The sequence below is a fragment of the Pongo pygmaeus genome, chromosome 13, assembly GCF_028885625.2.
Source record: "Pongo pygmaeus isolate AG05252 chromosome 13, NHGRI_mPonPyg2-v2.0_pri, whole genome shotgun sequence".
NCBI classification, from domain to species: Eukaryota; Metazoa; Chordata; class Mammalia; order Primates; family Hominidae; genus Pongo; species Pongo pygmaeus.
The window spans coordinates 54679136-54693948 of record NC_072386.2 but is presented as its reverse complement, the minus strand read 5'-3'; the positions used below and the strand labels follow the sequence as shown (position 1 = coordinate 54693948).

Below are 14813 nucleotides of genomic sequence, written 5' to 3'. Positions count from 1 at the left end.
TCTTTGACAATTTCAAGAGTTAGTTTATGCATCATTAGGAAAGCCCATCTTGTTATTTTACATCCAACTATGGCTCCAAACAACACTCCAGATTTTATTTACTACACTTGGTCCTGGGATGATTTGACTACTCAACAAAATTAAATTCACCTCTGCCACAATTCAGGTTACTTAAAATAATGTCATTTTACCTTTATTTCTTAGCATTTCAGAGGCATTCCACAACATTTTTAAGCCATAGCAGCATTACTGGAACAAATGTGTAGCCTTCCTAGGTGACTGCTTTGAAGGAGACAGGGGCCTCCTAGACATGTAATTATTAGTATGTTTATTTGAAAGTCTGCCCCACTGTTTTAGAGCTATTTTTTAGAGTTATTAAAAGTAATGGAAAAAACCGCTATTACTTTTGTACCAACCTAATACATCCCACGGGGCAACAAATATGAATCATAAATACTGAAGTTTTGCAGTTGTTCTTGATCACATAGGTCAGGTCTTTGTATAAGTCTAAATAAAAATCCAGTGTAAATTATGTGGGTTTTCTTGAATTAAATAATATAATCTAAACAACAAAAACCCAAAGGGATTCTTCATCAATTTTTGGTATTATTTAAATATTTTAGAACTATAAACAGAGAATGTTCAAAACTGAAGGATCATTTAAAGGTTATTACTAACTGACATAACACAAGAAGATATAGATTTAAGGGAACACTTAACACTTAAGTTCTCGAAAGGAGTTGGCAGTGATGCTTCTAAACATACCTTTAAACTGATAAAAAGTGAGTATTCTATTTGCTGTTGAAAAGTCTCTGAAAGTTGTTTGTAGTTAAGTTATTATTGCTATTGCTGATCAATAATATCACACAAAGTGTCTAAAACCAAACTCTGGACATGTTAGAAAATTCTCTTCAAAAGAAACATTGCATTTAGTTGCTACTTAACTCTGAAAACATGACAACTTCCTTAACACAAAGATTTTCCTTAGATGTTTCTACTTAATGTGAATAATACATTTGATAATTCAGAGTCTGAAAACAGAAACCAAAACAGCTGAAATCTCAGTGATTGTTATTATCATTAACAAAAATCCAGTTATATACTAAATTCCGAGGCTTGTCATTATGCACTATGGGGGACAATGTACAAAGAATCTCAGAGACACTGTCAATGCCTCTAGGTGTCTCTGGGATCAACGACAAAGTTTCACATGTACAGCAAATACAGAGAGTAGATTAAAAATTTTAAAAATCCTGTGAAGAAGAGATAAGATTTTACTATCCTACAGAGCTGAAGGTAAAGGCTTTTATATGCATTTTACATGTGAGGGGACAATAGATGTAAAGTTACAGAGGAAAAAACACTTTAACCCTATAGATAGGCTGAATGAGATCCGCAAAATCAGTTCACTTACTCATTTAGTCAATACATATTTACTGAGGATTTACTACGTGCCAGGCACTATGCCAGCCAATTCTAGTCAGATCAATTTGGAAATATTCCTGTCTTCAGGAGGTAAGTAGCAGACATTCCCTATATTCTGAAGGGTAGGTAGGTTAGCAGAAAAATCAGCGCTTAGGAAACCTCAGGGAAGGTTTTAGAAGTATAGGGTTCAAGTCTCAGAAATGAAAACCAATTGCATGGGTTTATGGCATGCAACAGGTCAAGCAGCAGGAAGGAAGGGTATGAACAGTGGCAGGGAAGATTGAGAGCAGGCAGAAGAAAAATAGTACCATAGATAGGGGCCAGATGACAAGATTAGGCCAGCACAAATCAAAAACAGAAGAGAGGTCAGGCATGGTGGCTCACACCAGTAATCCCAGCACTTTGGGAGGCTGAGGCGGGTGGATCACCTGAGGTCAGGAGTTCAAGATCAGCCTGACCAACATAGTGAAACCCCATCTCCACTAAAAATACAAAAATTAGCTGGGCATGGTGGCGGAGGCAGAGAATCACTTGAATCTGGGAGGCGAAGGTTGCAGTGGGCTGAGATCATGCCACTGCACTCCAGCCTGAGCAACAGGAGTGAAACTCTGTCTCAAAAACAAGCAAGCAAGCAAGCAAACAAAAAACAGAAGAGGAGGAAGCAGTAAAAGATTTAGACGAAAAAAAAAGGAAGCTCACAAGAAACTATAGCAATTATTATGAAGTTACAGCATCACAAATTGGGAAAACTTACTGTTTTGTAATTTCTCCTCTTGCACAAAGGATTAGAGGGGGCTACTCTTCATTGACGTGACATCTTACCACTTATAAGGTGTGTCTGCGGTTCAGTATACGGTAGGCTTTCTCTCAAACAGACTGCGAGTGTCACACTGTCAATACTGCTTCCCTGAAGAGGCTTTCCTGGCAGCCCTATCTTGAGTATCACCATCCCTGTCACTCTCAGTCACCGCTTCATGCTCACTTCCTACAAAGCACCCACCACAACCTGCAGCACTTATTTTGTTTCCTCACCTAATATATGTCTTCCCAACCAAAATGTCACTGCCATGGGTAAGAAATTTCATTTGTTCTCTTCATAAATGTATCCCACCTGGTATAGTGCCTGATACATATTAAAGGCTGAATAAATACTTACCAGATGAATGAATTTACTTCCTCATTTCAGCCTCACCAAAACAACTTAGGAATTTGGCAAGTTAAGTGTTTAGATTTCATCTTACAGCTATTCAAAACAATGAGTTGATTAGTCTAATGTCATGTAGTAAATATGGTGTTGTTAGATTTGAGACCAGATATTCTCCTTGGTTTAGAATCTGAGAGAGAGAGAGAGAGAGAGAGGGAGAAAGAGAGAAATGGGATGGGATGTGGGGTGAGAGAGGGAGGGGAGGGAGGGGAAGGGAACAGAGAGAGACAGACAGAGAGAAACACCCACACATGGAGGAAGAAATATAAATTAAGGGATTTTAAAAGTGCTCTGGAGTTAGAAAGTATATGGCCTTCAGCGTATGAATTCACATTCCATCAGTCAGAGAGATAAATAGGAAACGTTCCAAAGAGAAACTAGAACAGACAGTAGAGACAGCATGTCTATTGTTGAGAGAAGAAATACTTCCTGTCCTATAGACTATTTCCTCTAGGTCCTGACTAGGGTCAAAATAATGAACACCTCACTGGACAACAGCAGTCTGGGAAATGCATGCTCAAGGCAGCCAGTGAGAGTCTATTAGCACAAATATTCGTGTAAGACTAGCAATGTCCATGAAGTATAAGTGGGCAACAGTTTAGCACAGTCAGGGCAATGATGGGCAGGATCCCTGAGAGACCCTGGGTTGTGGCCAGGCAGCTGGATTGTCCATTACAGGATTTTGAGGCCTAGTATCTGTCCCTGAGCATGGTTACCATGAGAGGAACCTGGCTCAGCGTGGGAGAATGCAGCCCACAGGTGCATTGAAGAGACCACTGCACATTCAATTCAGCAACAGCTGACTTTTCATAGTGAGGCAGGCAAGCCTTGCTCTGTAATGTTTGGGCACTGAAACAATGCAGAGGAAGTCAGGCTGCCTAGACAGCAAACAGGTGGGGATCCATGGTGGGGGCCAAGAAACAGAGACTGGAACAGAAGTAGGAGAGAAGGAAAGAGCTCAGGGGATTGGGATGAAGACCTCACCCTTAGGGACACCTTCCCTGCTGGAAGAGCTTACCCCACCCTGAGGAGAAAGTAGTGAGTAATCACAATCACATTTATGTTATATGTATCATTAATTCTTTGTAAGCACAGCCATCGCTTGCTAATTGTTTAAGCAAATCTGTAACAAGTTCCCCAATAGTGTTAATTTGGATCTTTCCAAAGAACCAAGTTAAAGTACTTCGCATAGTGCCTGGCACATAGGAAGCACTTAACAAATGATCACCATTATCAATATTGTTATTATGTATAAATATCATCATTAACTCCCAAGAACTGTAAACCAGACATGCAGAATCAGTACGACTCTACTATCCCAGTACTCTGAAAGGATACCAAAAGCTGCATAGAAAAATTGCATCTTACAGAAAATCTCCCTGTTAGTATATCCAGATTACAGATTTACGGGTAGGCACATTTTCATCCTTCCTCTCTCTCTGTCTCTTTCTCTATTGATATGTCCAAGTCTAATATCACTATGTTAACTATCACCCACGAAACAAAATAAAACAAAACTGATAGCAGCAAAATACAAAAGTGTATGCTCTAGAAGAGGGGCTGGCACACTTTTTCAGTAAGGGACCAGATGGTAAATATTTTAGGCTTTACAGTCCATTAGGACTCTGTCACAGTTATTCAACTCTATCACCGTAGTGCAAAAATAGCCACAGATAACAGGTATATGAATGTGTGTGACATAGCTCTAATAAAACTTTACAAAAACAAGGCTGGGCACAGTGGCTTACGCTTGTAATACTAGCACTTTGGGAAGCACAGGTGTGCAGATTGCTTAAGCCCAGGAATTTGAGACCAGCCTGGGCAACATGGCAAAACCCCATCTCTACAAAAAATACAAAAAAGTTAGCTGGGCGTGGTGGCACGCGCCTGTAGTCCCAGCTAGTCGGGAGGCTAAGGTAGGAGGACCACCCTCCAAGGTGGTCGAGGCTGCAGTGAGCTGTGATCGTGCCACTGTACTCCAGCCTGGGTGACAGAGCAAGACCCAGTCTCAAAACAAACAAACAAACAAACAAAAAAACCCAAAAGCACCCCACGCCAAAATCAAACCACTTCATTTACAAAAACAGATGATGGGCTGGATATGGCCTGTGGACCACTGTTTGCTGACACCTGACTAGAGGAACAGCTCGTAAGACCCTGGAAGACCTGCTCCAGCTCATTAACAGTGAAGGGAACAGAAGATTTTTATCTTTGAGAAAGGTATATAAGGACTTGGGTCACAGGAAGGATATAGAACCAGAGCCTTCAAGAGAGGACAGCTCATGCATATGGGCATCAACTGATGAAGGTCACAAGGGAAAAAATAAGAATCAGCTTTTGAATACAGAAATGAGTTAGAAAAATAATCTTCCTCCACTTTCCCTGGGTACTTGCATATATAGGCAAAGAGAGACAGACCAAAGCTGGTGTTTAATTGTATGCATTCGTGGATGAAGACGGAAGAAGTCTACAATAACAGAAAAGATTTCATGAAAGTTTGCAAGTCAAGAGATTGGAGAAAAGTTTACATGTGTTATTCAGGTGGGGCAAGCTTCCCTAATGGAACATTTGCTCCAATTTGGATGGCAGGTGAAGATGTAAAGAGAGAGTCTAATATAGAAGTTCTCCATAGGTAAAAGCAAATAGGGAGTGTTCCAGATGATGACGGCTTTCAGGGTGGGTCATCAATGGAGAAAGGACAGTAAGATGTGTGGCAAGGAGAGGTGGAAGCAAGAAAAAATAATATACTGGAGGAAGAACCTATAATCCATAAGTTATCAATGAGCAATATTCATTCAGAGGAATATAGCTTTCTTACTGTAACATACCTATTGCTGCTGCAACAAATCACCACACTTAGTGGCTAAAAACAAGACAAACTTATTATTTTGTCATTCCGGAGGTCAGAACTTCTAAATGGGTTTGCAGTCACTAAAATCAAGGTGTTGGCAGAGTTGTGGTTCTTTCTGAAGTGTCTAGAAAAGAATTTTTTTTACCTCTTTTTCAGCTTCTAGAGGTTGTCACCATTCCTTGGTTTCTGGCCTCCTTCCATTTTCAAAGCCAGTGATGTCAGGTTGAGTCTCACACATTGCATCACTCTGACACAGATTCTTCCACCTCTCTCTTCATGTTAGTATGTAGTATTCTGCATACTAACAATGTAGTTACTCTTGTAACTACATTGGGCATGCCTGGATAATCCAGGATAATCTCCCCATTTAAATTCAACCAATTAGCAACCTTAGTTCCATTTATAACTTAATATATTCACAGGTTCCAGGGATTAAGATGTAGACATTTTAATGCCCATTCTACTGCTTATCACACAAACATAAGTTATTTTTTTAAATTATCACATTTGCTTAAGTGAAACCATATGACTTTTTTTTTTTCTAGTATTGGAGGAAACACATCCAACCAGATTAAGCTATTTGGGACATAGCAATTTTTTCCTCAATTTTGTTTATGTTCCTCACTAAGGGTAGGGTACAGTGGTATATAGGAATCAATTAATCTTTTATGATATATTTGCCACTAGTACATTTGTACTTTATTTTTCATTTACAGACTTTTAATTTTACAAACAAGTTCCTACCGGTCTGAAAGTGTTTACAGCATGCATTTCAAGGTCCAGGCTGTTGAAACCATACATGCATCTAAAAAGTCTATGACGCTCACAGACCTGAACGTTGTTAAGGAAGTTGACAAGGAAGTCATTCAGAGAAAGAAGTGGAAACCAAAATTGAGGAAACCAAAATATACTGAGGGGTGGTAGGGCCAGAGCAGTCCTAAGCTCCATATCCAAGAGAATATGTTCAAGTACACACTAAGGAAGAGGATATATCCTGGTCCTCTGGACAGTTTCATGAGCACCAACCCATGCTACCAGCTGCACCACAAGCAGCCCCGAAGACCTTGGAAAGCCCTCTGTGTCAGCACTTCTCAATGGTTCCACGAGGATCCATGCTGTGCAGAGGTGGGCAGTCAGAGGCCAAGGTGCTGGCATGTGATCAGTTGGAGGAAGTGACCACAGGCAGCGGACAGAGCAGAACACACAAAGCAGACACCACATTGCCAGAAGCATTCCTGCTGACCTGGGAACATGATCATCAGCAACAGATAGTCCACATATGTGAAAATGTTAACCAGAAAAGACTACTCACTTGAGGGTCATCAGGTACCTTGGAGACCAGTTCTGCCAGCAGTGGTAACTTTAGATAAACAAATGTAAGGGAGAAAATATGTATGTGTATATGTATACATTTTGTCAGTTTCTGTGAATGAATGATTTGCTCTAGGAAAGAAGATTTTTAAGCTGTCACAGGCCCAAAGAACAAATGACTATAAACTTTTCTGAAATAGTTTCTATCTTGTGGCTGGAATAAGATATCTCTTTGGGAAGCTGCCTTTTAACTTGCTTAAATTCTATACATTATCCTTTCTCTCCACTTCACAAGTACTTATAAAACCTTTCATTCATTTCTACTATTTAAGAATTAATTCAAGTCTAGCTATGACTGTCTAGTTAGAACTAATTATGTTTATGCTTCTTCTCTAATGTTCCCATTTTCTTTTCTAATTGACTTGTTTCCCCACTCTATTTTGTTGTTTGTGTTTTTCAAAGCATCGAATTAGTTTGCCTTTGATTACCACTTTGGCTACATACCAAAGAATGCTGTTGGATTCTTTGTAATTCCATGAATCATTTGACTCAACATTCAAAAATTGTTTGCAGGGTATTCTTCCAGTAGCAGTACAGTATTATCAATGCCTTCATATGTCTTTTTTTTAATCTGTTTTATCAATTTCAACTTTAAGTTTATCTTTGTATGGTCCAAACAATGATGATCGAATTATATACATTATTACTTGGATTGTCAATGCAGAATTGATTTTTAAAAATCTAATCCAGAGTAGAAGGCAATCAAATACTTATCAGATATTTACATATTTATGGAAAGGGGAAGGAGATGGAACTAACAAAGATCAGGAACCTACTATGTGCCTGCCTGCCTGCCTATCTACTCTACTTACCTACCTAAATTAATCTTCACAAAAGGCCTATGAAAAAATGTCCTTATGCTTATTTTGTTGAGGAGAAAACTAAGACTCAAGCAATGATATTATATATAACTTTCCCAGGGTGCAAAGATATTAAATGGGAAATACAGAATTTAAATACAGGCATGGAGCACAGCATGGGAGGAACAACATAAGAAGTGGAGCCAGCCTGACCTGGGTTTGAATCACAACTCTACCACTATCCCACGCCTGAGCCTATGAAGTCAAGGCTGCAGTGAGCTGTGATTGTGCCACTGCACTCCAGCTTGGGTGACAGAGCAAGATCCTGTCTCAAAAAAAAAAAAAAAAATTGTGTGATCCCAGACAAGTTAAACTCTTTGAGCCTTAGACTTCCCAATATATGAACAGACAGTTCATAACGTGAGGACTGAATTTGTTCATGTTTGCAAAGGGACCTAGAACAGTGCTTCTACCGTGTCACATTATCTTTAAAACTCAATTTTCAAATACTATTGCTAAAACAGTAAAATTCCATTTAATAATAAGGTCATAAGATGGTGATTTTAAAATGAAATAAATGCCTCTAGCTAAAGAGGATTCCAGGAAGCACAGTCTAAGAATGGAAGGGTAAAGTGGGCTTTGACATCAGGTTGACACTGTAAACTCAATCTAGGACTGGAGCCGGAAGTCAGTTTATGCACTGATCAAGCCATTTATGATTCAAGCCAGCAAATACCATGAGAAGGGCTGGCCTGAGAATGGATGAAGTGCTTGTGTGTGCATGTGTTTGCTGGAATGGGGGTGATTACACAACTGGAAATAGCTGATGAACTTAGATGAGTTATCAGCATGTAAACCTTGGCCTAACCGAGTGTTTCTCTCTGTTCTTCAAAGAAGTCAACGAAGAAATAGGCCCTTTAAAGCCCTTTTTAGAGAATCAGGAAGATTGTTCACACGCAGATTTGGAACTTCCTGACTCAATGCTTATCTTTCCAGCATTCCATACTTAACGTGAACTTTGCAACATTCTGAATTTTACAAATAATATATAGGTCTGCAATTTCCTATGATTTCAATTCTATTAACCTTATTTAATAAAAGTGATCAGTCCAAGGCAGGCGGATCACCTGAGGCGGATATCTTTGCACCCTGGGAAAGTTGACACCAGCCTGACCAAGATGGAGAAACCCCGTCTCTACTAAAAATACAAATACAAAATTAGCTGGGCATGGTTGCACATGCCTATAATCCCAGCTACTCGGGAGGCTGAGGCAGGAGAATCGCTTGAATCCGGGAGGCGGAGGTTGTGTCATAGTGAGCCGAGATCACCACTGCACTCTAGCCTGGGCGACAAGAGCAAAACTCCATCTCAAAGAAAAAAAAAAAAAAACAGAGATAATAAAAGTGATTCAAAAAAGGTATGTAATGGCAGCTATTCTGGATGTTTTTGATGGTGAAAAGAAATATCTTGAAATTTCAATATAAGGAATCCAGATCATTATTATTTTCTTTAAATGTCTCCCAAACAAGAACCAAATAAATCAAAGCATTTTGCATTTAGCATTGATACATGGTTTTACAACCGAGGAAAAGGTTGCTGACTTTAATTTCTAGTTTTATAATATTTGCAAGGATTATTAACATTCCATTTGGTAAAACCTTGTTTCCTTGGTTACTTTTCTTTGTATGTGTATGTGTACTTTTCTATGTATCTTTAAATAGTTTTTATTGAAACCTGCTACAAAGGCCAAGATTTCTGGCAGTTTGCTTCACATGTGGGCAAATCCTGCCCGTAGTTGCTGTTGGTCTTGCTGTTGTGGGCTAGACAGCTATCCTGGCAATGTGTGCTACTGGCCACTCTGTATACAGGGCAGCATGATTCTAACTGTTCAGGCTTTTTTGCCTGCCTTGGGGACATAGCAACAGGTGTACCTAATTGTGTTTAAATGTCTAAGACACACTTACGAGTGAGTGTGCAGGCGGTGAAGTGTTCAGATTACAATACTGGCCTTAGTTGCCTTTGAAGAGAAAAGTAGTCTCAAAAACAGGAGCATTTAACACCACCATTAAGGCCAAAGCAAGAGGGGCCTTTGGCCCAAGACCCACACTATGGAGAACTCTGCTTTGTGTTTTCCATTGCCAGTCCCTTTCCTACAGTGTGAGGAGTCCACAGAGCCAGCTGGATGTGACTTCTTGGAGCCTGTGCTTCCCTCCCTCCTCCCATACCACCTCTTCTTATCTGAGACCCTAGAATTCCCTGCCCCGTGGCTCTGAGTTCCCTTCCAGGCCCTGGAAGGTCTCTTCTCCAACTCTACCATTCAGAGGCATGAAGAGCCAGCCAAAAAGGGGCAGCTGTTTGCAAAAGGTAGACAAAACTTGAAGACTGGGCTGAGGTGTCCACAAATCTGAGCACAAAGCTGTTCATAAGATAAGACGGGGAGTGATGGAGCAGTCTAGGGCCAGAGGCTGGGGACACGGGCTGGCTATGTCTATGTCAATATTTTCTCGTATGGAACTCAGGGGAGACAGAATTTCAAATCCAAACTCAGCCTTCCAAGTTGTTATCAAGACACATTTGTCAAGGTAGGTGGATAGAACAGATTTTATTTATAGTCTGATTCATAACTTTTAAAATATTTAGACATATGGTATCCCGGGCCCTGCAAATTGCAGGGTTGGGCCAGGCAGCACATCCTTTATGCAAGTAAAGCTATTGGGGAAATACAATGAACCTTGCTCCTAATTTAACACTGGCTCCCCTTGAAAACACCTATATTATTTAATAGGAAAGCATAGCATTAATTTATTCTATCAGAGGACTATATCTCAAATTTGATTATACTACTTCTCTTTTCTGGAAATCATCAACTGGAGAGACAATCAGAGTGGCAGTGTAGAAACATGTTCCCTTTGTACTAAGAAAACTTTCACAACAAGCATCAATCAGGTTTGAAGTGCTTGTATTATCATCACATAAGGCCCATATTCTTGCAGAGAATCTCTAATTTTTATGACATTTTATGGTAGTATATTTTATATAAGGATGGTATAAAGAAAGAAAACAATTCCTGTGAGTTTAGGAATTTGCCTATCCCAAACAAAAGCTATTTATTTATCAGGGGGGCCAGCAACCACTATCTTCACCTGTGGTTGAGAGCAAAACCACCATAAAGACAGTCTCAAAGCCAAGAGCCACTTGGGCTAGGCACAGGATGACAGTGTGTGGCAAAGTGGCCAGTAGGTGGCACCGTCATGCTTACTCTATGCCAGGGAATCTTCTCTGGTTGGGTCTGCCCAAATAGTTGCAGTGCTACCTGACAAACTCTTTACTAAACAAATAACTTAGCGGTGGACTTTGCTGAAGAGGACTGTGTGCTGAGATTTCTCTCCTGATGTCTGCAGTGACCATTTTAGTCCTTGAAATATTTTAAAAAGTCTGCAACTTCTATTTTGGTTTATTTCCCCACTTCTAAGCTCTTTAGGAAAATTGCTGTCGTCCTAAGCACCTACAAAAGTCCAACTTCATAGTATTTCTCTGAAATTTTTTGCCCAGAGTAAAGAAATCTAGTGTATCAATCATGAAATCGAAGAAGACGTCCTATCAATTGGTAGTCTGTCCTTTGTTCTTCCTTCCTTGAGTGAGTATTTTTAGGGTACCCATTGTGCCATTATGTTTAGATCACAGTTATAAGCAAATTTTCTCCATTCCCTGAAGAGGATGAGAGGAGAGGTTATAGCCCAGAGCCAGCAGGGAAGAAAGCCATGCATAGGAAGCTAATGAGCAGGGATCCCAGAGGGAAAGAACTGTAGCCCTGGACTGCTGAGTCAACAGATTCCTTTCTCAAATCCAAGAAGAGAAATGAACAGAATGACAAACCAGGAAAAAGGAAGAAAAAATGGGACACGGAGCCAATTCTCTGGAACTTTGGGGTCACTTCTATAATTTATTTTCAAGTTGTCAGAAATTGTGCTAATGTAGATGTGCAGATTTACAACTAAAACCAAACTACGACTTCTTTAAAAAAATGTTTGATTTAGGTCTGGTCTCAGGATGGGTGTACAGGAGCTGTAGGGTGTAATTTGTTATTTTCTGGCAGATTTAGTTTTCCAAATGCAATTTGCTTAGACTAATATTCCATTTAGTTTTCATATTCTAAACATCTACTAACAAAAAGTGCAAGGGGAAAAGATGGCAAGAGTATTAAGAGGCATCCTGTAAGGCAGAGAAAAAAAACCTCTGAAACAAAATAATAAAAACTTATAAGCTAGGCACCTGGCTTGTGACTGTCACAGAGAAAATGTGTGTCTACGTGTTTATATGTTTGGGGGAGTTACGCATAATCCCTATTCTGAAACTATAATAATTTATATGGTGAAAAACTGAAAGATAGATTAAGCCCATCCCATTTGACTATTTGAAGTGAGGCAGTCCTGCTTTCTAAAGTTATTTCTACCACTTGCTGGTTTTGATTTGGGGCAACTTTCAATTTCTCTTTTCCTCACTGGTGAAATAGGGATACTAAGACATCTTTTGCAAGGTTTCAGTCAATGTTAAATAAGAATGTAAGACATCTAGCATAGGGATTGGCACAAGGCCTGCCCTCAATTAGAAAAATACTAATATAGTAAATAATAAGCTTTACTATAAATAACAATCAACAATATAACTTTTGACAAGTATTCCTTACATTTTCTAAGCCACTACTGTTCCAAGATTGTTTTTTTTTTTCCTGCAAACTATCTCGACTTGTGATAATATTCTTTCCTTTTAAAATACTGTTGTAACAAGTCTATTGTTCAACAGGCACATTTAAAGTGTATTCCCTAGTCACACTAGCACAATGCTTGCTAAAATTTGTTTTTCTTTGGTTTGATTTTACTTCAAGCACCAATACTTGTTTACTACGAATGTAATTCTACTTCCACCAAATGGAATTCTTTCACTGAGCTTTTATCCCAAAAGCTTACATGTTCAATTATTATTGCTCTTCTTCAGTTTTTAGGTTTTGAAGATTTTTTTTCCTTCCAAAAAAATTAACTGAGTACATCAATTTTGATGAATCCAAGACATTTTTCTTTTGATGTTAAATTGTTACAGGTTAAATTTTTCCCTAAAAATATTACTGAAATATTATCTTTTCTATATTGATATTCGCAATTGAACACTTAAAGACTCTATTGGTTTCTCTTTATTTGAAAATGGCTAAAGAGGTGGCTTAGATATAATATTAAGTATAATTAAATTATGATTAAAAGAATTTAGATATATTTAATAGATTATTAAAAGGTTTGTAACAAAATCATTTTATGAAGCAATAAAAATTTTAAAGATTCAGTGAATATATTAATGGACTATGTACGTTTTAAAGAGATAAAGCAGAAAGATTCTAAACAGCCATAACATTTGAATAAAAGGACATTTTTCTCTCAATTTGTCTGGTCAGAGTTGTATGGAAAGCTTTATGATTTTTAAAATTGTTTATTTAACAGGTATGTAAACAGATGCAACTCATTTATTTTATTTTATTCCTACTCTTAAAATTTCACCACTGCCAGAAAGCTTGTGGACAAATTTATAATATTTAAATGAAAATTTAAAAATTATATAAATTTTAGCAATAAATAAATTGTTTCCTTTTTATCATTTAGGCAAAAAAAAAAAAGAAACTCCAGAATTGCATATGCTTTAAATAATTTACTAGGCAGTATTAATATAGTAGCATACTGACATTTACAGGAAAACTTTTGGGACTGTGAAGCTGTTTCCAGTTTAGGGAGTCCATTGTATAGCAGTCTTTATTTCAATAACACCAAGAACATTTATAACATTGAAATGACAGTATTACAGTGAATTCAAAAGTAATAGTTTGTATGCTTGTATATTTTGTTTATATGTAAAACGTGTTGTTCTTTCCTGCCTGCCTGCTCAAATAATGTAAGTAATGTTAATTTTAAAACTCAGTAAAACTGAGTTCACATTATTGAAAAGATACATTCATTGTTCTTGTCACTTTAAAAGGAAAGTCTTTTTGCTTGCTTATGAAACTATTTAACTGACACCTTTTCCAAAGCAAGCACCTATAAAGGCAAAACAAATGCCCAGCAAAGTCTGTGACTGTTTTGCAGGTTTGTCCTTGAAATTGTTCCTACTCCAATCCTACTCCAATCTGTAGCAGGTCATAAGCATGGCAGATTAACAGCAAGGACTTTGGTGCCAGACTGAGTGGTTTCAGAACCTGATTTCACAATTTAGTGGTTGTGTGACCTTGGGCAAATTACTTTTTGGTTCTGTGTCTCATTTCTTCTTCTTTTTTTTAATTTTTTTTTTTTTTTTTGAGACGGAGTCCCGCTTTGTCACCCAGGCTGGAGTGCAGTGGTGTGACCTTGTCTCACTGCAACCCCCACCTCCCGGGTTCAAGCAATTCTCGTGGTCTCAGCCTCTCGAGTAGCTGGGACTACAGACACATGCCACCACGCCCGGCTAATTTTTTTTGTATTTTTAGTAGAGACACGGTTTCACCATATTGGTTAGGCTGGTCTCGAACTCCTGACCTCAAGTGATCCACCCGCCTTGTCCTCCCAAAGTGCTGGGATTACAAGCATGAGCCACCAAGCCTGGTCTCTTATTTCATCATCTGTAAAATAGGTGTAATAATAGTATCCACTTATAGATCTGTGGTGAGTTATTAACATATGTATATGGCACTTAGAACAGTACCTGGCACACAATTGCTATGTAGGTGTTAGTTTCACTTGAAATTTTGACTTTTTATCCTAATTCAATTTTTCCTCTTGTCTGTTGCATTTGACAGTATTTATTTGGTCTCCCTGGTGCTTGAACGTTAGGTTTCCCAGGAAAACTTCACCTTGGCTGTGCTCCCTCCCACCTCTGTCAGGGCCTGTGCACATTCCCCTGTGCCTGGGGTGTTTTTCACCCCTTACCTTCAGATTCTCTCTTCACAGAGTTAACATCTTTTGTCCTTTAATTCTTACCTCAAACATCACTTCCTTGGGAAAGACTTCCCTGGTCCTCCCAGGCTAGATTTAGGGCCTCAAAGCTTTAAGCATTCTTATATCCCTTTGATTTTCCTTCAGAGCACTTAACAAAGTTTGTAGCTATAGTTATGTGACTATGTAAATATGTATCCTCCACTTGAAACCT

General features: G+C 38.7%; 1 protein-coding gene across 10 annotated transcripts in view; it reads right to left on the bottom strand.

Annotated features, from left to right (window-relative positions):
• Positions 1-14813, bottom strand: part of RFX3 (regulatory factor X3) — a 321175-nt gene that overhangs the window by 11702 nt on the left and 294660 nt on the right. The window lies entirely within an intron of this gene.